This window comes from Monodelphis domestica, chromosome 8 (assembly GCF_027887165.1).
Source record: "Monodelphis domestica isolate mMonDom1 chromosome 8, mMonDom1.pri, whole genome shotgun sequence".
Classification (NCBI taxonomy): domain Eukaryota; kingdom Metazoa; phylum Chordata; class Mammalia; order Didelphimorphia; family Didelphidae; genus Monodelphis; species Monodelphis domestica.
In genome coordinates this window covers 37,343,170-37,369,441 of record NC_077234.1, presented here as the reverse complement: position 1 = coordinate 37,369,441, position 26,272 = coordinate 37,343,170, and the positions used below count along the sequence as shown (strand labels likewise).

At 36.7% G+C, this 26,272-nt stretch overlaps 1 protein-coding gene across 8 annotated transcripts in view; it reads right to left on the bottom strand.

Moving 5' to 3' along the window:
- Window positions 1-26,272, bottom strand: part of NAALADL2 (N-acetylated alpha-linked acidic dipeptidase like 2) — a 1,419,153-nt gene that overhangs the window by 765,951 nt on the left and 626,930 nt on the right. For 5 of the 8 annotated variants that reach the window (XM_016424651.2, XM_016424653.2, XM_016424650.2 and 2 more), the window contains one exon: window positions 20,927-21,056. The exons of 2 other annotated variants lie outside the window; for them this stretch is intronic. The gene's annotated coding sequence lies outside the window, so the exon portion shown is untranslated. Of the gene's footprint in view, window positions 1-6,617; window positions 6,813-20,926; window positions 21,057-26,272 lie in introns of those variants that run through there. One more of the 8 variants, XM_007501953.3, reaches the window with a different exon arrangement.

Genomic DNA, 26,272 nt, shown 5'->3' with positions numbered 1-26,272 from the left:
CCATCTTTTATTGCAGTATATATATAAAATATATATATTGCAATATATAATAATGCAAACATATATATATATATATATATATATATATATATATATAAACTTGGGCAACAAGATAGGACAACCAATGATGTACAGTTATTTGGAGGTCAATTTTTGGAGAGGTTGAAAGAATCTTCTGGATATTCCTTATCAAATTAATTCCACATAAAACATGTCCACCCCATACAAGTTTCTGATGATATTAAATCAGGCAGTCAAATGACAACCTAGTCCTTGACACTCCTATATTCTATTTGTAACAGACTATGTACCCCTTTTCAATAAACCCACCCACCTATCATTTTGCCCTAGCCTCCTTACCTTCTCTCAGTTTCTATCTTAGCACATCTAATAATCAATCATCATTTATTAAAGTCATACATGTATTGGGTGCTAGAGTTGTTAAAAAAAGAGAAACAGTTATGGATGACTTTGCTCTTATAACAAAGAACAATATGGAACTCTCTTTTGCATGACAATAAAAATTTAAAAAAGATGAATATCCTTTTGTAGGGGTGATAGGAAGAGTTAAGACATGGTATCCCTAACTTACTGAGTTTGAAAGTAGACTGGCCAATCATGGGTCCAATCCTCCTATGGGTCAGTACAGAAGCTTTATTCTACTGTTTTTTTTGAGTCTGGGCTTGTTTGTTCCCTAGGCAGCCTAGTGGCCCCTACTCTTGGGGACTCATCACTGGTATCAAACACCTAGTCAAGTCTAGCCCAACTTTAGTTCACAGTTCCCGACCCTGAATCATCCACCAACCTTAGACTACCAAGTAACAGAATCTACAGGTGTACACCGGCACTCTTGGCATATCCTCTGCTCTCAAAGAGCTTCCATTCTACCAAACTTCACAGAAGCCATGCATTTTGTCTGAAATTCATTGCTACTAATAATTGGCTTGATGACTTGTTAGAGCATCAAGTAATTCAATCTTTTTTAATACCTAATTTTTTTAGACCTTTACCTTTCATCTTAGAATCAATACTGTATATTGTTTCCAAGCCAGAAGAGCAGTAGAAGCAAGGAAATGGAGGTTAAGTGACTTGCCCAGGGTCACAAAGCTAGAAAGTATCTGAAGCCAAAGTTGAGCCCAAGATCTCCCATTTCTAAACATGGTTCTCAGTACCTAATACTTTTAAACTTCACACACTAGGGGATCCCTCATTCCTATAAACCTGATATATCTGTTAGGCAACCCTACACAGTCTTCTGGGGAATGAAGTTCCCAAAGAGAATACAGAATCCATGCTGCACTCCCATCGAGAATTTTTCCTATATGAAGAAATAGGCAGCATTTTGATCTGCTATTGAGCTTCCATACCAAACAGACATGAGCAAGTTTCAAATGATGCTCATTTAGCAACATATATACAAATCCATCTTACACATACACAAACACCAAAGGAGTTATCATTCCTTTGGAGATAATAATTTGATGGATTCTAACATATTTCATAGGTAAATGGCCTTGAAAACTGAATAACAATATTATGCTTGCAAGAATAGATTGAAAAGAACCAGCAACCTCTATGAACACATTTTAAAACATCACTAAACCACCTCCAAATCTGCCTTATCTCAAATCAGAGAGATAAAAATGAAATCATTTAAAGAAAAATGAGTCTGATTCTCTCAGTGATTACATTATTCAGTGGCAATAGGTAAGTCAGTTTAGAAAGCACATTAACTTATTCGAGCCACAATGGAAGTATTCTTAGTACCTTACAATGGACTTGTACTCAATGGACGCCAAATGGCCACTAGGACTTCAATGGTCTCCAGTAGCTACCACAGAGATTTAGACATTTGGTAAAAGTGGAAGCCTCCTTAAAAACCCTCAAATTAAAAAAAAATGCCAGTATGACAAGATTTGACAAAACACTTTTTTCTCAAGACACCCTATTGGTGACTTACTTAAACACAATGGAAAACCTTTTGTTTCTACAAAGGGGTTAGTTCCAAAATCCACATTTGAATGTAAACCCTGAGTTTGTTAACTATTCAAAGTTGGCTCTATGTGGTAAAAACCGACTGCTTCACTCCATTAGTAAACTAGACAATCACAAGAGAATTAGGAAGCCAATGCAGGTCAAGGCACTTTCAAGATAGGTCCAGTGGTTCCCAAATGGATTTTTAATGATTCTTTTGCCATCTGGGACAGCCTCATTATATGGTGGAAAGATGACCCAAAAAGAGTTTTTAAATTTCTTGTTTCACCTCATTTCCACAATGGTCCAATAATTTTATGTTTGGCTTCAAGGAATTACAGTTCATTCATATATTGGGAAGATCTGAGTGGGAAATTAATGAACTAATTTTAAACAAGATTTCAACAATTTGCAGGTTAGAATAAGAAGTGAGAATCACATGACATTTGGAGAGATTTTGTTCCCCTTTTCCTCAAGTAATTAAGATACATCTATCCCATGGAATTTTCACAATATACTTTCTCATCACTAATGTTTAGGAGAATTTCTTGAAATGTAAATTCTATGGTAGATTCAGTCAGAAAATGAATAATCCATTAAGGGCATTTGGACCACTTGAATAGAATTTCCCTAACTTGGGAATGTTTTTTTTTATTCTTTTTCAAAGAATGTTTTTGATCCCTAACATGCAAGAAGGGATTTAGTTTTATATGGAACTATAAGAAACTAGCCTCTCTAGCTCTCTGCAAAGCTCAGTTCAAGAGCTATTCCCTATAGGAAAACTTTCTTGATAGCCCTAATTTCTAGGAATCTTATTTGGACCTATTCTCTAGCTAATTTTTAATACAGTTTTTCAAAACAATTTCACATATTTATCTCATTGAATCTTTGCCACATCTCTGTAATACAGGTATCCCTTTTTTTACACATGGTCAATCTGTCAGCAGCTTTCTACAATCTTCAGTTTTGATTTTTGCCCCTTCTACTATTCCTGAAAAAGCAATCAAAAGCATTCTTGTAACTTTCCTTTACAAAATCGCTCACATCTGACCCCTTCTCCCCACTCATACAATTTACACCTTAGTTCAGGTCCTTCTCACCTCTTGCCCAAATTATTGCGATAGCCTCTTAATGGCTCATCTTGCCTCAAAGCTCTCACCATTTCACCCCATACTACAGACTGCTGCCAAGTAATTTTCTGTGAGCTCTGACTTGCCCATGTCACTCACCTAGTCAACCAAATTCAATGGCTTCCAATTGCCTTTTGGATAAAAATAAATAAACATCTCTGTTTAGCTTTTAAAGTTCTTTGCAGTCTAACCTGAGCTTTTCTTTAAAATCCTTCCCATTGTTTTTAACCCAACTAAACTGTCCATCTGTTATCCACAAAATTCTCTCTCTTTTCTCCATGTATAGTCACTTGGAAAGCATTTCCTTTTTACCCTTTTCTCAGAGAGAACCCTTTTTTTTCCTTTCCAGACATAGCTTAAACACCATTTTCTGTATGGAATCTTTCTTCACCCCTTTAAATGCTAGATTTTTTTCTCTCCTAAATCACCTGCTCCTTCAATAGTTTTTCAAAAATATATTTAAGCTTATTAGCTATATTTATGATTCATCTATTTTACATGTACCTGTCTTGCCCATGAAAGAGTTAGTTCTTTACAAATAGGGACTATTTTATTCTTTGTCTTTATATGCCCAGCACATAACAGTGCCTGGTACATCATTAAGTGCCTGTGAATTGATTTATAAGATTTTCAGGTTGGAAGGAACCTCAACAACAGCCCCAGAACAAGTTTTTTCTCTCCTCTATCCTTGAGAGCAGTGACTTATCTTTTATATATTTTGTATCTGCCCAAACCAACAGACGTGTAAGGTGGCACAGTTGCTACCAAACTCTCTACTAGAACACCACCGGCTAATCCACTATGAAGTCTATGAAGACACTGATGCAAACTTCCAAATTGTATGAATTCGCATTTACCCTTCCTGCCTCTGCTTCAAATCTAGTTGCATAACATCCCACAGGGTAAAGGGATGAGAAGGCATGCCTTCCACACAAACTCCAGGAATCGCCCAAATGTCTCCCAGGACTGACATCAGTTCTTACCATGTGACAAAGTGGTCTAATTACAGAATATTTATGAAGATACCATGAACCTAATGAGTTACTTTCCTGAGCTGTTGGAGCAAGACTGGAAAGTTACCATTGGCTCTTCTATCTACTCTTGGGATTCCCTAAGGCTAGGCAATCAAATTAACTGACTGATAGTCTGCTTTTGTAGAACTGTGGTCAATTGAATATTTCTGGTCCTAAATCTCTTTTTCATTGGGGAAAAAATGTAGGACCTTAATAGATGTTTATTGACTGACTGCTCAAACACCTCCAATAATAGGGACCCAATACCTAGCAGATATTCCATTCTACTTTTTGTTTGGAAGTGTTTTCTTTTACAGTCATAGGCTAACTTCTCCAACTTTCCTTTTTCCAGTCATTATTTTGTCCCGATTAGACGATTCTCTAACTTGGCCTGCCCAGACAAGTACAAATCATCAATCATAATTGCTTTATTTCCAAGGGGTGCTCCTGTATTCCAAAAGACCTATGCATCTTATGCTAACTTAAATAAACTGTCTCCCATACCATTTTCCAGTCCAAGACCCACACAATGCTACTTCCCATGGAAAAGAATCAGGGTTTCTGCTCCTTTCCTCCTATATACTTCCAAAAGTCACTGTGCCTTTTTTTAATTTAAGATTTTAAAGACTTTTATCTCTCATCACAAAAAAGGTCTTAAAAGAAAAAAATTAAAACTTGGCATTCTGTTATTCAATATACTATAAACTCCTTGAAAGCAGAGACTGATTTCCCCGCCTTTGTATATAGAGTAGATTGCATTGAAAGTTAACCCCCATCTATTACATTGTGAACTCCTGGATGGCAGGTTCCCTGTTTTTGTCTTTCTCAGTATCTCTAGCACTTAGCATACAGCTTGGCTGACTTAATAAATACTTGTTGCCTGAAAAATTTCCAGTATCCTGGGTGTTAGTCCAGTATCTTTTAGCTTCTTCCTTCCTAATTCTGTACCCAGAGTTAGTCATTCCAAGCCTATCATGGTATAATGTTATTCAGCTCACAGTAAAGACAGATATACATAACTATTGGGTTTCTCAACAATTTTAGACCTTGAATCATATTATCTCTGGGTATGAGGCTCATGATTTGTAGAATGCACTATTAATTAACCTCCTTCTTACACTGTCTATCCAAAGATTTTCAGTCCCATGTCTCAAATTCCCACTGAAAAATCATCATCTTGTGACTTCTGTCTCCATGTTGCTTTCTTCCAGAATCAAGAGCAATTGGCATTGTTCTTATTTGATGCAAACACTCCCTAGGTAAATCCTTTACCTTATTTTCCTCTCCTGCATTTCTTTTTATTTTTTGAGATTCTGGCTCCCTATTTTGCATAGGCTAGGAATACAGCTGCCACTCATAATTCCAATCCAAATACTGCTTGACGGGAGAATTTTAACATGTTCCATTTTCAACCTAGTTTGCCTTTCTTTAATCAACTTGATATATTGCACCACTCCCAGGAGCTTTACATTATTGGTGCTAGACTTAGTGTGGCCATCCAATCAGCTTTTATCCTATTGCAGCCAAGAACTCTCTCATTCAAGGGATCCACCAGCCAGAGATTATAAAAATTCATGGTCACACATCATCATCACCCTCATTTTTTCCAAATGCTTATTGGCAGAATGTACTGATAGACATGTCCTGAGGCCAATTTCATCATCATTATCATCATCAATCATCCCAATGCAATAAAAATAACAAATAACACCTTACATCTATTTCCTATTAAACTTTCTAAAGTGATTTTCATATATTATTCCTTCTTCAATTCTACAATTTAGATGTTATAGGTAACATTATCTCTAATTTAGATAAGGAAATTAAATTATCTGTTCATGGTCACTCAGCTGGTAAGTGTGAAAAGCAGAATTCAAAGCCAAGTCTCTCCTAATTTTGATTATAGCACATTTTCAGTGAGTAGCTCAGTTCACTTTCTCTCAGTTGACTGATTTCTTTAGCTGTCCTTTCCTATCCATTTTTTCTGTCCCATATCAAGCCCATTCCCCCATATTTTCTGCAAGTCTACCCATTCCATGTTTACATCAGAATGAATATCAAAAATATTATTAGCACATAGTCTTCAGCAATAGGAAGTATAACACATAGCATGATAAGGATGCTATACCCATTTCTGACCAGATGGAATTTCATGAAAACTGGAGCTTATACTTCAAATTGGAAACAAATATCTTGGTGAAAAAGTCCCTGTGGAATGTCCTACTTCTCCCCTGGATTTCTCCTTCTAACAGTAGCTCTATTTGATATTAGGTATAAGACTAAGAAGCTTGTATTCCATGCATTAATAACCCTGGAGTTGGGTTGTCATGCAGAAGAAAAAAAAAGATCACAGAAAAATCCTGGGGCATTCCCCACAGCTGTTATTGACCATTTTAGGATGTTTCCAAGTCCCTCTAGAGATATACAGAAATCCATATACTTACTAAGAATGGACACTGGAGTCACACAAAAATCCCCACCATGAACAGAAAATACTCACTAGTAGGAGGCTGAAAGCAGACTGTAAATCAGCATAGTAGAGCTTGGTTTCATGAACTAGACCATTCCACAGAGCTCTCCATCACCAAACACTGAAAGTTACTATGGGAAAGAAATTCTCCCAGCAGGATGGAGGAAAAGTTTTGAGCCCCTTGCTGATTCTTTATAGATGGAAGTAGGGGGAGGGAGGAGGGAGAGAAAGGCCAAGGGGAAAGGCTTAGGTGGAGGTTTAATTGAACACAGCTGTGGTTGTTTACAATCCATGATCAGGAGCAGCTTTCAGCACCTGGACAGAGGTTCTCTGTCACAAAGAACACCTGGTGGCCCTCAGCCCAGTCCACCCCCCATCCTTGTTTTTGAACAGTTGGGTAAGTTATGCTAGAGGAGGTCCTATGGTGAGCCACAGCTGTTGCCATGGGTCCACTTTCAAAGACTGCTGCTAATGGGTAAGATCTGCACATCAAGTGCAAAAAGACTGCCAAAGACTCCATCTTCTCCTTTTCAGTGGCTTGTCTCTCAAGTCAACTTTACTGCAACCTATCCTTGACCAATTAGGTACAGTCTACTGGTATTATGTTTTATAAGAAAACACAACTTTATTTAATAATGCAATACCTGATGTGGTAAGAAACAATGTTATAAATTGGGAACGTATATTTCTGAGATAGCTAAAATATAATATCATGTACAACTGAACAGAGTGCCTCCTTGGTCTGAACAAAGTCCACTATCAATTTTTCCTCATTGTTTCTCCACTTTTTGATATGTGCAAATGACAAATAAGTTAATCAAAAATGGATTATATGCATTGCTTTTGGCAAAGATTAGATAATATATCTCTGTTAGTATATCTCCGATCACTACTCCATTATGTCTTCATGGGCATCTAGTGACCTATTTTCTGAAATCTATTATTATTTCTTCCTTCTGCTCAGTGGTCTATAGTATATTCTCATGAAAATATTACTTCTGTTTTTCTTTCTTGATCTTAATACTTCATGTAGTCAGTACACAAAATTTAAATGCTCTTTTATTTAAAGTTATTGATATCAATTCTTGATTTCCTTAAGATGGCATAAAACAAAATTTTAAAAATTAAAGCTTCTTTTCAAAAATAAGGAAGATAAAGTTATTTTCAACCCCATTTTCTTGCACAGGAGTTATATTGAGAGGATTATCAAAAATTGTTTTCATCAAGAAAAGTTGTTAAAAAAAATTAAAGGTGAAAAATTTGGAGTCAGTCATGTAAGTTCCTTAGACTAGCCACAGGGGAGGTAAAATTGGCCAGTCCAAATGACCACTAGGAAAAGTCTGAAGAAATCAAATTATAAATTTGGTAGCATTCTTATTGGAGAGAAATTGCTTGCTTGTATTTTTCTACCCTAAATAAATAAAAAATGAATTTATTTTATATTACCTAAATGCCACTACAACATTATAGACAGACCTCAAAATCAATAAGGGAAAATTCTTTGGTAATCCTAATATCACAATTATTTGAATAACGGGACACTTACTTATGTACCCCTCATGCCTTTTGTCCTTTTGTTCTTCACCTTTCTCTAGAATTTCAGGCTCCATAGCACTAGGCCATTGCAAAAAGGGGTTAAAATGAACAGCATTTTCCCTCTCCCCAAAAAATGGTTCTTGAAAAAGTGAGATTTGAGTTGCTGATTACAACTTGATTAACAATCTCCTTCACAAAAATATAAAACCTTTTCCATTGCTTGTTGATTGTTGTTTCTCTAAGTCTATGGAAGAGGACATTACCAAATGGAAAGACCCATGGCTTGTTCCCAATTCCAATAACAAGATAGATCAGATTCAGGTGAGTGAGGTAGCTCCATTGGTTTTTGGGTGACCCTAGAGGCCAGGGATTTCTATCCTTCTGGTTGCTCTGGAATTGAGCTGCCCAAGGGACAAGCAATAGGAAGGAGAACTCTAAATGGATTGTGACCCTTTATCAGTATGCCAAGACATCCTGGGGAAAGTATTCCAAGAGATGTCATTTTTATGAGGTGCCTCATAGGATCATAGGTTGAGAGTTGGAAGTAGTCTTTGAGAGCCTCTCCTCCAGATCTTTCATTTAATAGATGAGAAACTGAGGTCACCTGAGGTTCAGAGAAGAAAAGAAACTTGGCTAAAGTCCCACAACAAAATAATGATGATGTGGATGAGGATGATGGTAATAATAGCATTCATGTCTTTTTACCCAACTGGATAGGTACTGATAAGTAGATCATGTTCTTTGACTCCTAATCCTGACTTCTTCTGTTTCATAATATTGCTTTTAAACATTTTAAACAGTTCATTACTACGTCTATTTAAAAAGCCTAGTCTTAAGGGAAATCTTGGCTTTGGATCTTGGGATTTAATCATTGTCAGGAAAGCCCCAGAATGGAAATTCCCTCTTCTGATATAGACCAATAACTCACTTGTAAATTTAGAGACTACAGAGTCACCTGCAACACTGAACAGTTATAACTTAACAACTGTCAGGCATGTAGTTTTTGTCAAAGGCAGGCTTTGTCCCTAGCTCTTCCTAACAATAAGAACAGCCATGTCTCTACTGAACCATACTGCATGCTCAGTAGTTATTGTAAATCCTAAGGACTAATTGTTATAGAAGCAAACTGGTTCGCCTTCCCAGCTCAAGTCCATTCTATTCCATTATTGGAAATAAAACAGCAATAATAATAATGGTAACAAATTCAGATTTTCACATTTTCCCTTTCTTTTGATTCACCGAGAAACTGCACAGTTTAATGGATAACCTATTAGATTTATTGTAAGGAAAAACTGAATTCAAATCCCACCTGAGATAGCTAGCTGAGGGATCCTGGGCAAGTCAAGTTATCATTGTATGCCTCAGTTTCCTATTCAGTAAAATTAAAATAATAGCACCTTTCTCAAAGGGGAATTGTGAGGATCAAATTAAATTATGCATGTAAGTCATCTTGCAAAAGATGCTCTATCAATATAAGCCACTTTCATTTCTTGACTTTTTTTAAATAGCATATAACAATTTTTAAAAAGACTCCAACAAATAAAGGTGATAGAAGTTTCCTACTGAACTCTCATGTAAGAAAAGTAGTTGTAATGAGAGGATCAGCAAAAATGCTTTCTTTCAGAAAGGTTTTTAAAAAATCCATAGTTTAAAGGTACAGAAGTTTTGGGCAAATTACACAAGTTTCTTAAGACTAGTCAAATGGTGCTAGCCAATATAGGCCAATCCAAATGGCTGTTTAAGAGAAGACTCTTGAGATCAAATGATGAATTTGGCAGCTTTTTTGCTGGAGAGAAATGTCTCACTTGTATTTTCTTGCCCTAAATAATAAAAATGCATTTATAGTTTCTTGATAGTAGTAATCCCTAGCTACTACTTTGGGAAAAATAGCAGGACATTTTAAATGCCATTCACAGTGGAAAAACACACCAGCACCCTCACAGCCAAACTCCCTGCCCTCAAAATAGGATGGAGAGACATTGATAACAATCATTATTACACGTTAAGTGGTGTCACAAGGCAAGTTCAAATTTATCTTCCCAGCATCTAGCTAAGAACTAGCTGAGCCGGCAATCTCCTGAAACAAGATTACCATACCATGAACAAAACACCAAGGCTCATGACCTTGAGCTTCGAGTGCTATCAATAATGTTGTCAGGATCGTTACGTGATAGGGAGGCCAGCGGGGACAAAGCATGGAAGATTACCAAAACAGCACAGAGCACTTCTCTTTTCTGGATAGTTACCGGCAATATTATCCCCAGCATCAGTAAGGCCACAGTGAAATGAATTTCAAAGCAAAGAAATCATGAGATTTTAGAGTTGACAAAGAACCTCAGTAGTCACCAACTTCAGCCAGTTCCACAACAAGATTCTCCTTCACAACACACCCAACAGGTGATAATGCAACTTTTGCTCAGAGAACGCTAGCAAGAAAGAATTCAATACCTTGAGTAGCATCCTTTTCTGCTTAGACATGGTTCTCGTTGCTAAGAAAAGTAACGTATCCCTTTGAAACTTCTATATTCTAAAAAGTTGGTGATTTATTTTTCAGATACCTCAAGCATCACTCTCTTCACTGTTCTCTCTTTTAATTACCATATGTCTATCCATCTATCCATCCATCTGTCTATCCATCCATTTATCCATCTATCCATCCATCCATCCATCCATCCATCCATCCATCCATCCATCCATCCATCCATCCTTCTATCCTTCTATCCATCTATCTCTATGTCTGCATAGAGAGATGTGTAGATAGATAGACAGACAGATAGATGGATACATGGATAGATGGCTGTATAGGCAGACAGATAGAGAGATAGGACCTTGCCTTTCTCAATATTTAATGTAGAGGAAGAAAATATAAATCTAGACAGAGTCTATACATGAAGATTCTAAACAGAAGAAACTAAGAATAAGATCTGGATTCAATGAATAGCAATTTAAATGGGATAATACCATGCAACTCTTGGGCAGCAAATGATGCTGAGGGCTTTTAGGTAGAGGGGCAACCCAAGAAAGTGAATAGAAAGATGAGATCAGGGGCTTGTTTGCTTTGGAAATGGATTTAAAAAAGAGTTGTCTGAAAGGGTAAAAGATTCAGGGCCAAAGTTACATCCTGTCCTGTGTTTGTGAGAGAGAAAGACCTACTTTGGACATCTTGAACTGAGGTAATTAATCACAGCAATAAATGTGCTGCCAAAGTACAATATCTGTGGTATCCCCTGACCTTTCCTATGGACCAACCCCAGAAAGCTTCAATCTTCTAGCCAAAACAGTTATTCATAGTTCTATCAAATTCAGTGGATCAACTACTCTTCACTTATTGTCTATTCAGTTGCTAAATCTTTTTCATTCTCCTTCCACAACATTTCTTGAATCTGTTCCCTTCTTCTCTGTACTCTCAAGAACATCAAACATATATATGTACATATATACATATATATAATAAATGTTTCTACTCTCCCCTTCTTTCCTGTCTAACTTCTAATCAGCTGCAAAATAATCTTCCTAAACCCTAAGACTGTTACTCCCTTGCTTGAAAATCTTCAGTAATTATTACCTCTAGGGGAAAAAAAATGAAACCTTCATTGGTTGGCATTCAAAAGCCTTCATGATCTGGCTCCATTCTATTTTTCCATCTGTTTCCCATTACTTCCCTTTTTACACTTTACATTAAAGCCAAATTGACTGACTTGTTCTTTCCTGAATGGCAAATTACATCTCTGACCTCCATCCCTTTGCTCCATAGCTATTAGTATCCAGAATATTTTGTGCCTTCTCAGCTCACCTGATGTAGTGTGCTGTCTATTCTCTCCCCTCATAAGTCATCATCTCTATTTACTTATCTGTTTACATGTTGCATCCCCTAATAGAATGTAAGCTCCTGAAGGGTAGGAACTGGTTTTGTGTTTGTCTTTGAACTGGTGGTATCTAACACAGTACCAAGTAATCAGTTGTTGAATGGAATTATGCCATAGGATGTTTTCTTTGTAGTCAAGTATCCTACCACTTTGAATATTTTGTTTGTTTATGTTGTAAAATTTTTACCTTCTCTCTTAAAATCAATACTAAGTATTGGTTCTAAGACAGAACAATAAAAACTAAGCAAAGGGAGTTAAGTGACTTACTCAGTCACATACCTAGGAAGTCTCTGAACTCTGAAGCCAGTTCTGAACCCAGGATCTCACATCTCTAGTACTGGATCTTTATCCACTGAACCACCTAACAGCCCCATCCATCTTGACTCTTAATATCTGTTATCTAGTCTGGCTGGTTCAATTTTGTGGGTCCTCATTTTTTTTCTTTTATCAAAATGTTTTCCAGGTTGATGAAGGGAAGAAGTAGAAATGTGAAATATTAGAGATGTATCTGGAGTTGGTAGAGACTAAAAGTCTGTATACAGTTTTTAGTCCTCTTCCTTAATTGTGATTTACTTAGGGTTCATTTAATCATTATCCAAATTATGTGGTTTTCCCTGGACTTTATCTTACTGTGATTTGTAGGAATTTCTATAAAAGATTAAATTCTCTGATTACCACATTTCCAGGGTAAATGCCATTGCTTGAGTTTCTTTGTTTAAAAATATTCCACAAATATCCCCCTGAGACTGTTTCCATGGCTCAATAATACTCATGATAGTCTAGAAGGTTCTTCATGGTATGTAACTTACAATCTCCCCATTTCTGTTTACATTGATTTCCTTTTATCAAATCCTCAGTGGAGTTGGAGCCCCACTGACCTGATTGGCTTACTTCTAACAACCCATCTTAGTGCTGAAGATCATTATTGAATTATACCATTAGTCTTTTCCACTCCTGAGCTAAGTAATTCCCAGGCATTTTAGCTTTGTTCATGGCAATATTTTCTATCATTATAATTGCTATTATTGACCTCCTCTGTTCTCTTTTCAAATAGCTCATCTCTTTTCAAATTTGGATTCCCAATCTTGGCACAGTGCACCAATAATGGTTAAATTTAATAGGTAGTTGCTTCATAGTTCCTTTTGGTTTCATTGTTTTATGGATATTATAGCAGAAAAACTGATTTTAAAAATTAAGGCTAATATTTATTAACTCATAGTCTGATTGTGTCCCAGTATGACTTCCCACTACCACTGGCCAGTCAACTCATCTCCCATTTTGAATTTTTATAGTCCTATTCTCAAATATCCCCATCCTGCTTTTGGTCCTAAAGAAATTCACCCTGTCCATTCCTGGACTTATTTTTTTTTATTTTGTCAGACAAAGATGATATAAACTTTGAAATTTTATATATATACATATATATTATTTACATTTTGAAAAGGTATTGAGGTATAGTGAGTATGGAGATGGCCCTGGAGCAGCAGGGTCAAGCTCTGCTTCTAACCCATACTGGCTGCTTGACTTACTGAACAGTTCATGCTCTCAGGTAATTCTGTCCAAGTATAAGTTGTGAAGCAGTTACCAATCTGCATTTGTGGAAAGTATTTTCTCTCCATGCCAATGAAATCGTGGTTTTTCCATTTTGTAGCTGTATCATATTTGCCATGAAGACTTTATCAGGTGAAGGGGCAGCTAGGTGGCTCATTGGATAGAGAGCCAAGCAGGGACCCAGGAGGTCTTAACTTCAAGTCTTTCCTCACACACTTTCCTAGCTGTGTGATCCTGGGCAAATCCCTTAACCCCTATTGCCTAGCTCCTACTGTTCTTCTACAGAAAGTAAGGGTTTAAAGAAAGACTTTACAAGCTAAAACACAGATGAAAATATGAATAATAACAATAGCAATGGGTCATAGTAATTTATAGTTTATAGATTATTTTTCAAAGTTTTAATCATTTCAGCCTCACAAAAACCAGAGATAGATAATAGCTCCATTTAACTGTTGAGGAAACAGAGACTCAGACAAGTGAAGTGACTTGCTTAGAATCATGTAGTAAGTAGGGATCAAAGGACATATCTGAACCCAGTTTATCCTGACTTATAGCCTCAGAATTCTATTCACTCTGTCCTGCCACCTGCCTTAAATCTGATTCCTGAAGACATGGATGCCCTCATTTATGGGTTAATGGATTTTAATCAAGCAATCCATTTATATATCTACCTCACTTATCACATGCTTTCAATGACCCTTATTACCTCTTATTCTATCCTTGGGAAAATACCCAGTATCCATCCTTCGTAGAGGGACTCCCTACCGATTTCTAGAAGTATACCATGAGTTTAAAGCCATTCACTGAATGATATCCTTGACTCTAAATTGATGAGGCATCTCTCACCATGGTGCTTCTCTGATTTTCTAGTTGAAAAAGTTCTCCTGAAATCAATATGTCTGGAATACTAATACTTTGCACAATATGCTCTTGGAGGATTTAATTAATCTGGTGCATTTAATTATTGCATATGTAGCGAGTTCAGAATTGGGCTTGGATAGTGTACTACAAATGCTATCGACTAGCTGTGACAAGAAGGTTGGACTGTAGACAAGGCCTGATGGCCTCGGGGGTTACAAGGATGTCACAAAAAACCCAGCAGTCACTCGTAGGAGTGCAGGCGATTGTCTTGTGCCTCTAGCTTAACTTGGACAGTGTCTCCTACACCTGAAGCTCTCGAGTTTTCTTCCACATCCAGGAACGGTGAGGGCTGTGTCTCATATCAGGTCTTGGCAGCATCCTGGATGACCTTGACTTGGGAAGACAAGGGAACCCAGGATTTGGTACTCAGCCACCTAAGGCTTCGCCTCCTGGATCCTACAGACAGGCTAATTAAGCAGCAAGAGTTCCTAGAGGGGAATGTTAATGAGTCTACTTGGCGGCCAACAGCCTGTTCCCCAGATGGTGCAGGGGTTATAAATTGTCAACAGGCTAAGTGGAGGGAAGGAAGTCAGAGAACTACAGGGAGTTGTCCAGCTTTTATTGGGTCCATCTGAGCTGTAAGAAGTTCCATGGAGAGGCTGTTTAATTTGGGGCTGTAAGAAGCTCTAGTATTTTCTATTTCATTATGAGTTACAGGGAAGACTCTAGTTGTTATCCCTGATTCAAGTCTCTCCCCATTCCAGTCTATCATCCATTAGCTGAAAAAGGAATTCTACTAAAGCAGAGGTCTACCTATGCCGTTGCTCCCACCCAATAAATAAATTCCAGTAGATTCCCATTAAATTCAGGATGAAAAATGTCCATTTAGCTCTTAGATCCACTTATAAAATGGCCATTCCCTACCTTTTTAATCTTCATACATTTTATTCTAGTCTACAATCCGGTGACACTAGGGTTTCGGCTCTCACTTGCATATGACACTCCATCTTCCTACTAAATGACATTGTACTGGTTGTCCCTTATACCTAGGGTGCCCTCCTTCTTGATGTGTTTGCTACATATACATATGCTCTACCTAACAATATATACATAAACCAATTGGATTTTTTGCCCATATAAATAGAAAAAAATATATATATGCACACTGTACATATCTATATCTATACCTAACTGTATATAAATATAGACAGATAAACTGATTGTTTGTACAAAGTCTTCACCATTAGAATGCAAGCTCCTTGAAGACAGGAATCAATTTTGCTGGTCATATCCTAGCACTTAGGATGGTACTTGGCATGTAGTAATGGTTTAATCATTGCTTGTTGAATGAGTTTTGTAGAGAACTTTGGAATTTGGAATGAATGGCATCATTTAGAATATAAATTAAAGCCTGGGGTAAATACCTCCAAGCACTTTTGCAAAGATGATAATGAACACAGAGCCAAATGCATCACTCAACCTCTGCCATCTTTGGAATTTATCCCCTTGCTTTCTGTTCTTTCTAATAGATGTAGGCTAGAGGAAGAAAGCTGTCCAAAACAGGCTGTTATTTTTAAAAGAATAATAACTTGTCTTTAGGAAAGGAAAGGAAGACATATTTAAAGTCACATCTACTCTCTCTGAAGCCAGCCAAGGACAAAGGCAGCCAATGCTAAACATAACTGAGAATGGTGACATCCCTCCTCTTTTTTCCCTGTGATCTTCCTCTTCAAATATTCAACTAGCCTCCAATTATCTCAGGTCAGAAACAAGGTGGTCCGCTGAAATCAGCAGCCAAGATTTGCCTTCACAATACTTCAAAGGGATGGAGCAGTATCTGACAATACCATCGCAAAGTGTCTTCAGTTAATTCCACATGTTTGACTGGAATTCTATAGTCAAATGATCATAGATAACTAGGGCTGGGTAGAAATCACCAACTTGTTGGACGGAAGGTTCAACATTAGAACTGCACAGAAATTTATTAAGGACTTGCAATGCACTGGACCAGAGCAAATGGAAAGTTAGATAATATACACCCCAGACTCTCCCTCCTACTACATTAGATACCTGGTCATCCCATAGCAGGTTAATCACTTCAAAGGACTGGGAGCTCAGAGCCAGAAGTAGGTTAAGGGGAGGTGAGGGCTTTAAACTGGAGTGCTACAATTTGGCAGCACCATGGGCTAGATCATAGATCTAGAGTTAGAGGGTAATTTAATCAGACCCCTCATTTCACCAGTGAGGAAATTGAGACCTAAAAGAAAAATCATTTATTCAAGATCACACACATAGCAAAAAACAGAGATGTTTCCCAAGAAAGTATCACTAAAAATTACCAGATCATCTTTTCTTCTTTGTAAAAAATGAAATATGTGGCAACAGGCAATGAGAATAAAATTTCAGTTGATCAAATGAAAAATTTGGCTGTGAGTAATAAAACTCCAGACTATCATCCCTCTATTGAATTACTAAAATCCTCTCATTTCCAACCCAAAATCTATGATCCTTTGGTCCTATGAAATTTCTTTAAGACATTGATATACCCAATATGCCCATAATAAATTTATTTGTAAATTCATTCTCCCTATTGCAAATGACAAAAATTAAGGTATTTGGGATCTCGTGTAGTTCCCTTACAAAGGTAGCTTAGGATCATATACAATTATAGATAGAAGACTAGAAGGAACCTCACTGCTTATTCCATATTTACAGATAAGGAAACCGAGGCCAAGGAATGTATAAAGTCACACAATAGCAGAACCAGAATTTGAAGAAAGGTTCTATGATGCCCAAGTATTTTGATCTGACTTAAATATTATCATTTTAGCACACAAAAAATAGGTTTCAATTTTTTTGAGGTAGAAATTTCTCCCCTTATTTCCATTCTACCTTCAGGAGAACAAATTTACTGATTTGACTTTAATGCTGGCAAAACCTTTTCAAGCTGGGCACAAAAGTAATTTATGGTCTGGATAAATACTTTCTACTGATATTTTTTCCATTTTTTCTAAATTAAAAAAAAACCTACCTCAATGTAGGAAAATAACAAAATGTAGCTTTCAATTACTCTCATTTCTAAGTTATCAAAAAGCTTTAGGAATGAACACACAAATTCATGCTATCAAAGACCCAGTAAAAGGTTGGAAGACTATTCTAAAGGTCACATTATCTTAATGAAGTGCCACTCTCTGACAACATAGTGATGATATGGAAGTAATAGACTCCATTTAGTGGGGAAAGCTTGGCAAAATCCATGCCCTATGTGCTCTAAACAAAGACATCGGTAATTTTCTTAAAAGGTCACACAAATGTGTTATTTAAAATTAGGCATTCACCAGTTGAGAACATATGAGCAGTGAATATCAGATGTGCAGATTGGTATTGTCCATTGCTAAAATGCCAGTCTTACTCCAATTATTTAATTATAAAACATTTTGTCAGCTAACTTTCTCCTGGGAACTGCCCAGCTTTGTCAACACTCAAGGAGGTGGGTTGTCCTGGGTTCAATAAAGGACTTACCTTCATGGAAACTTCAGAGTCCTGAATTTCAAAAAGGACTGAATGACAAGAGAAAATGTAAATAAAAATTGTTTCATTGTGTGTGAATATCTGAATGTATTTTATATGTATCCATATACATGTATATATATGCATATAGAAATAGAAATATACGTAACATATTTTTCTAAATTTATTTACATTCAAAAGGTCCTGATCATTGGCACAAGATAGCATCTCTTCATCAACTAATTATTTGCAAAACAACCAGAATCTCAAATTTATCTTAGAATAGATGATTCTCTAAGGTGAATTCTTGAACATTCTTGCATTTGTATTCTTGAACATTTTTGAACCCTAACCCCGAGTGGCATAATTGCTAGAAATGAAATACTCTATTTTAAGTCAAGGCTAATAGGTGAATTTTTCCAAGCATTTACTCATAGTTTGGACATCGATGAAAATAATAAGCAGAAATTTAAATGTAAAATCAAGTATCTGAGATGTTAGTAATATACTTTGTAAATTTTCTTTTGATTCTAATGCTAAGAGGTTTTGAGTATATTTTAGTTCATTGTGATGATAAGATGTCAAATAATAACATTTCCTAACATTTTATTAACTATAGAAAGTTTTTCACATTTTGATTTAACCTCAATAAGGATATTCTCTGAACCATAGCTCAAAAATATCTCAGATTTGAAAAGTGCTTTAAAGTTTACAAAACACTCTTCAAACTTTATGTTTTCATTACCTTTCATTTTTCAATTTCATTTCAATACCTTTCATTACATTTCATTACCTGTATTTTACATATTAAAAATAAAATGGGAATTTGAGGGATCTGGTGACTTGGCCAAAGTCAAGGCATCCGTCACTATGAGAACTTCTTCCTCTACTGGAATACTAGCTCTGAAGGGAAGACTTAAGTTCAAATCTCAGCTCTGATACACCCTCCCTATTTAACCTAAAACTAGGCTTCTGAGCCTCAGTTTCCTTATCTGTTAAATGATAGGATTAGACTAGCAGATCCCCCTAAGCCTTTTCTTGCTCAGATGCTGTGCTTCTATGAATTCAAATTCAAGGCTGCTTTTTGCCTCTACAAGGTATGAGCAAAATAATCAAGAGTCCTGATGACATGTCCCAGACTCATGTCCTTAATATTAAACAGACACCAAAAATGAGAAATCAGGTTGAATGAGCAAGCTAACTATAGAAAAGAATATGTCCAAAAATGATGGAGCTTTTCCATATGCGCTCTCTCTCTCTCTCTGTCTCTCTCTCTGTCTCTGTTTGTCTGTCTGTCTATCTGTCTGTCTGTCTCTGTCTGTCTGTCTCTCTCTCTCTCTCTCTCTCTCTCTCTCTCTCTCTCTCTCTCTCTCTCTCTCTCTCTCTCTCTCTCTCTTTCTCTCTCTCTCTCTCTCCCTCCCCATCTTTCCTCCAGAGGAGATATAAAAGAATCTTTAAGAATTTCTCAGATTCAGTTCTCACTTGATAGAAGTAAAATAAATTGAAACTGGACTTCAATTTGTAAGGATGTCAGATCTGTTGTATTATTCTGAAAGGTAGTAATTACAGCTATATCTGGTTCAATTTCAAGTTTGTAGCTGGATATGCGTGTGTTCATTTGTGTGTGTGAGTGTGTGTGTGTCTTAACTGAATCCTATGTGCCAGATTCCCAAACACTCATAATTCATGAGCAGTCAGGAAGGAAACAATGGCTTGGCCTCCCGTGCATGATTTATGAGATGGAGTGGCAGATTTAGTTTCTGGAAACTGGAAGAAAAGTCAGGAGACAGTTTAGGGAATTAAACCCCTTGAAAAACTGCTCTGCTCCTGCCCCAACAGATGGGGAGTCTCAGTCCTAGAGCTGAGAAATATAGAACTGCCCTCAATTCTCAGGCTCACTTACATGCCTTAACAACTCAGGATTCTGACTTTGGAGCAACAATAAAGGGATGGTCTTTTGGAGAAGCTAAGGAAAGTGTGGGGAGAAGTCATATCACAGTGCTATTGATTTATGCAGAAATTTGAAGCCTATTTAAATATATTCATTTTCTCCCTTTCCTTTCTTCCTTTATTTCCCCTTCTCTCTCCTTTTCCTCCTTCTCACTTTCACTCCATCAGAGCAAACTCCTCTCCCCACTTTATCTACTCTTTCTTTCTCTGTGTTCTTCCCTCTTTATTCCCTCCCTCCCTCCCTCTTTCCAAAAAGCACTCATTAAGTTCCTGTTATTTGCAAAGGTACCACATACTAAAAAATTCAAGAGATAACATTTCTGGTGAAAGGAGAAGCAGGGCTTCATGATGTCATAACACAAGTTAACTTTGCCCTTTTCAGCAACATATAAACAGGGTTCCCTGAACAACATCTAGGAGGAAAGCCACCTCTGGAGACACCAGGTAATCTGAGGATGCTAATTCCCTGTTATCTTAACAAAATCAAACATGTCTCAACATTTAGAATATTGGTGTGCTTAAGAGAAAAGCAGAGGAATAAAATTCCTCTACTGATAAACAAGATGGTAGACTTAGATTTGGTAGGAATCTTGTTTAGTCATTTTTCAGTCATGTCTGATTCTTGGTGGCCCATTTGAAGTTTTCTTGACAAAGATCCTGGAGCGATGTGTCATATCTTCCTCCAGCTCATTTTAAAGATAAGGAAACTGAGGCACATAGGATTATGGAACTTGTCAAGGGTCATCCAACTATTGGGTGTCTGAGGCCAAATTTGAACTCAGGTCTTCCTGACTCCAGGTCTGGTCCTCAATCCACTGGGCCATTTAGCTGTTTCCCGTGGAGACCTCAGATGTCACCATGTATAGCATCCTCAGATTTCCCAGAAAAAGAAACTTTAGGTAATTGTTTTATCTAAGGGACACATGCAAACCCAAGCCCTCCAATGACAAATCCAGCACATTTTCAACTGTACAAGAAAAACTTCCAATCATAGCACAAGTAATAGCAGCCTTTGAATATCCTTTGCTTCTTGCCAATAAGTATAATGGAGATTCTACTACTTACCCAAGCAACAGAGATGAAAAGAGTACTAATGAGAGTGGATAGTTTTGAAGTGGCTTGAAGAGAAGAGATGCCAGATGAAGTACAGTATAATCCAAGGTTTGTTAGAAAGAACGTATTCCAGAGATTAAACCTAGAAAATAAAGCATTGGCATGAAAAGTGACTGCAAACCAAGCCTTGCACATTCTCTTCACTCAATATGTAAAAAAAATTTTAAAAAAAAGTCTGCAATGATGTATTCTGAGCAGCCATGGCAGCAAATGGAGTTGCCAGGAGGACAGGGATTTTTCCAGGGAAAAAAATTTAAAAAATCATGAGAGGAAAGAAAGAGAGGGGAAGATAAAGGACCCATCTGACACTACATCCATAGTCACCTTATTCCCCATGAGAAAATGTTGGAATGTTGGCCAATGCTTACCTCAAGACTCTTTCAAATATGGGTGTTTTAGGAAACAATGGATGTGTAGCACTCATTAAAATTATTTAATTCCACAAACATTTATTAATTACCTACTATATACCCATCACGGTTAGAAGTGGGATATTTTTTAAGGGTAGTGCCTGCCCTCAAGAAACTTCTTTTTTTCTAGGAAGAAAGTTGGGGGGAAATATAAACACCATGGTCCTGCCAACAGAAGCTTGGTAAGGGTTCTACGAAGAAATCAGGAATATACAATGATGGTTCCTGCAAGAATTATCACAGAGGAAGATGAGTAACAGAAGAATTTAAGGAAGAAGTGAATGAAGAAGTGCTTGAATGGTGGTAAGATTACAAGAGGAGAGATATTAAAGATCTGCCCATTTTCAATGAAGAGTTTGCATTTTAAGATGTCAAGGAAAGAGAACACGTTCATTTATCTAGCATTCTTAGTCACTTTGGCATCTCAGGATAAATGAAGCAATCAAAAAGCAAATAAATGTTAAACACCTAATATGTGCCAGAGACTGAGCGAGGTGCTAGGAATACAAAGAAAAAGCTTGAAATACTCCTCCTTCATAGTTTACATTTGAATGAAAGAGACAAATATGGCATAAAGACAAAAATATATAAAATCAATAAAAAGTTAACAAATAAAATATGTATATGAAGTTGTTAAATATAAGGTAATTTAAGAGTTGGGAGGATCAGGGAACGCTTTATGTTTGAGAGATTGTGCTTGAGCTATTTCTTAAAGGAAGCGAGGGGCTCTATAAAGTAGAGGTAAGGTGTGAGTGTACTCCAGGGATGGGGGAATGAACAGTGTGAAAGACCCATTGAAAGTCTGAAAGAAAGTAGATAGATTGCTAGAATTCCAAAATTTCAGTTTTGCAAAGTACTGTAGAAATCATCCACTGAAAACATAGCTGCAGAAGACTCTTTTTCCTATACAATATAAAAAATAATTGTCATCAAACCTTTGAAGAACTCCAACAAAAAAGGATGCTATCATCTCTCAAGATGTCCCACTCTTCTTTGAGATACTTCTAATTAATTGGAAGAATTTCCTACTATTAAAGCTGGTTTACCTCTGTGTCCTTTCCATTCATTACTCCTAGTTGTGTCCTTCTGACACCAAATTAGACAAGTCTAAACCTTCTCCTGCTTAAGATCCTTCAAGAACTTAAAAAAGGATTCTCATGTCCTACCCAAGACTTTTCTAATCACCACAAGCTTCTTCATTTGATCCTCATATGGCATAGATTTAAGTCACTTTACCACTCTGATTGCATTCCTAAGATTGTCCTCCACTAGCTTTCTCTAGTGGCACAATGACACTGGAAAGAGTTAATTTGGAGAAAGAAAACCTCAGTTCAAATCCAAATACTGCCAATTTTGTGTCAATCGTTTAAGGAAGCAATATGGGAGAGAACACCAAATTTGGAGTTGGGACGAACCAAGTTCAGATTCATCCTCAGACCTTTCTGTGGCTGTGTGACCCTGGACAAGTTACTCTGACCATTGGCTTCAGTTTCCTCATCTCTAAAATGAACTGGAAAAGGAAATGGCAAATCACTCCAGTATATTTGCTGCACAAACCAGCCAAAATGGGTTCATGAAGTCGGACACAAGTGAACAACAACAATTATTATTACTTGTAACCTATGATCCTTAGCCAGTAAACTAACCTCTCTGAGCTATGGTATTGATGGGTAAAATGGAGAATGAAACCAGAGGATGTCAAAGGTCCCCCCCCCCTAAATTTGTCAATTATTATAGCAACAACAATATAGCATTTAAATTCAACTTTAAAGTTTGCAAAGAAACCCAGTGGAATTGCTCATTGGCTATAGGAGGGGGGTGAGAGGAAGGGAGGGAAAGAACATGATTCATGCAACTATGGAAAAATATTCTAAATTAATCAAATAAATGAACTCAATAAAGTTTACAAAGATATATATATATATATGTATATATATATACATATAAAATCTCACTTAATCCTTGTATCAGTCCTATAATCTTATGATCTCCCTACAATGAATATCTTAATTTCTTAACAATTTACTTAATATCATTGGAGAGTTGATAAGGCTAAAAAATTCATCATTCTGCAGACAATCTGCTGATTCAAGGCTGGTCCTTGGGTGATAAATATGGAGACAATTGCCAAACTCACAGCTAAAATCTTTCCAATTTAGTAGATTCTCCAAGATCTCATGCTTTACTGGTATAACCTTTAAGACCCCAAGATTGACATTGCATTATAATTAAATATTAGAGGAGAATTTTAGTTGCTAACATTAAAACTAAATAAATTCAAATAACTTTAAAACTACCCATCACTGACCAAAGGAGAGCAGAGAAAGTTTGGATTAATAAAATGTCATCCAAGGAATTGGATTATAGATATTAGTGCAACACAGCTCTTTCCCCCAAGCATACCATCCTGGAGGTAAAGCACCCCGAAATATTTTCATCTGTTTCATCCCTTTTGCAAATTGAAAATTAGAACCATAATGGCAAGCAGTCGACAAGCTTAAGTACAAAGAAAACTGTACACAGAGCAAGCTAGTATCTAATAATTTGTCTTTTCTAAAGCATGACATCTATACATAAAAAATTAAACATGTGAAAAATTCTATATTTGCCACCTAAAACTCAAGAGCAATTGGTGCCACTGTTCTTCTTGAAATAAATTTACAAAAATCCTTCTCAGCAAACCTAAAAGTAAATGTAAATGTTTGTAGTTCTTTATGAGGCAGGAGGAGTATCAACAACTCTTCTAAAGCTCCAGCAATTAAGTTAAGAATAGTTGTTCCTCACCCACAATGATCTATTCATATCAAATTATTAATTTAATGAATATAAATGATATTCAAGAACTACCAGACGGGGAAGTGTAAATCATTGCCAATACTCTTGTGCTACAATGAAAGGTCTTATTGAAAACCATATGGCAGCTTTAGGAGTGAGATGTTTGTCAATAAAGCAAAACATGGGTTAAACAAATTAGTTTTGTCTTCTTGGAAAGTTTCAAATTATATTAAAAGGATTTTAAGAGCCTTTAATAATGTGGTCCCCTGATCAAAATGTATGAAAAGGGGGAGGATCCTTCATAATCTCCTCATTTTACATTTCCAGGTTTCTTATAACTTATCCCCATTCATGAATTCTGCCATCTTACAGCACCATACATTTCCTTGGACAAAACATTACCTTTGGACTCCAGGTATTTTCAATGGTTCTCCTCTAAATCTGGAACTCTCCCCCTTATCTCTGCCTCTACTTTCCCCAGGTTTCCTTCAAATCACAGGGAAACCCCCACCTTTTACAAGAAGCCTTCCCCAGGCTTCTTTCATCATGGCGCTCCTCTCTGAGATTATCCCCATTGTTGCTCGGAGGTGGCTCTTGTTATGTTGTCTCCCCCAATTGACTGAACATCTTGAGGATTAGATCTGATTTTTACCTAACTGTCTTTTTATCCCTAACACTTAGCAAAGTTTGGGCCCATTATAGGTGCTTAATGAATCCTTGGTGTCCACTGACTGAGGATCCTTTTGAAAGCCAGGCTGAATCATTGTCTTAAGAGTAGACCTGATTAAGTAGATTGGCAAATCTACAGCGAAGGGTGGAATCTCTTAAAAATTGGATCAAGTCCATTCCAAAAAGAGGAATAAGGAAAAGATCTAAAGAATATTGGGCACTCCACAGGAGCTAGCTTATGCCAAAAGAAACAACAAGCTGTTCGAGGGCATTTAATACTAAGACTGAATGACAGAAAGTCATTAAAGAAGTAATTAAACCTTCATTCTAAATCAGAGCTGAGGACAAGCTGAAACAGATGGCATCAGAAGCTGTGAAAATGGCATGGGTCAGTCCATTGGTGGGAGGAGGAAAAACTCATCTTTTGGAAAGCAAAGTTTAAATAGTTAAAGAAGTCACAAGATTCTCCATTTTACTCTGGTTGTGAAAACAACAGTTTAACTTGCATCTTTCATACTTCCTGTGTGGAAAATTGATTTGTGCAATCTCTAAAATATTTTTTTTTCGATTAACAAAATTTGACAAGAATTTGCAGTGGAAAAATCTTCATTCTTCTTAGTTGTACAGCTTGCTTTTCCTGTAGCCCACAAGTCCCACACTTCTGATCATGAGTTTAAAGGGCAATGCCTTTTTGATCTTCAGTTGTTTTGATTGTGTCCAACGCTTTGTTATCCCCATTGGGTTTTATTTTTTGGATGAGATCCTGGAGTAGTTGGCCATTTTCTTCTCCAGCTCATTTTATAGATGAGGAAACTGAGGCCAAGAGTCAGTGTCTGAGGCTAGCTTTGAACTCAGGTCTTCATGACTCCAGGTCCAACACTCTATCTACTGAATAATAGAAGTAACTACCCTGTTTCCCCTAAATATCTTTTTCTACAGGGTAAATACTGTACATACCTTAAAAAGCAAGAATTCAAGGACCTTTTATTATCTTAGTTGCATATCCTTCTGTCTTGTGTTCCAGATTATAAGAATTCTTGCTAGAATATGATACCTGTCTTTGAATATAATAGTTTCTACGTCATCTTACTTCCATAGAGTACAGAGAGAAAATCCATATTTTCTTCCTAGAAGTTAATTAATGCAATATAAGATTACATGATTTTTTAAAATATGATTATATTATCTTTGTGTTTCTGATTTTACTGTTAAGTCCTATTGAGCTTGGAGTCCACTGAAATCCTCAGGTTTCTTTTTTTTTAACAAGGGTTGCTACCTAGCCACTATTTCCCATCTTTTGCTTAAACGTTGAATATGCGAACACAAGTGTAATTGTTACATTCTCCTATTAAATTTACTATTATTTAATTTGGCTAAATGCTTTAGTCTCAAGAACTTTTAAAATATAATTAATAAATCAATCAAAAATCAGTTGTTAAACCCC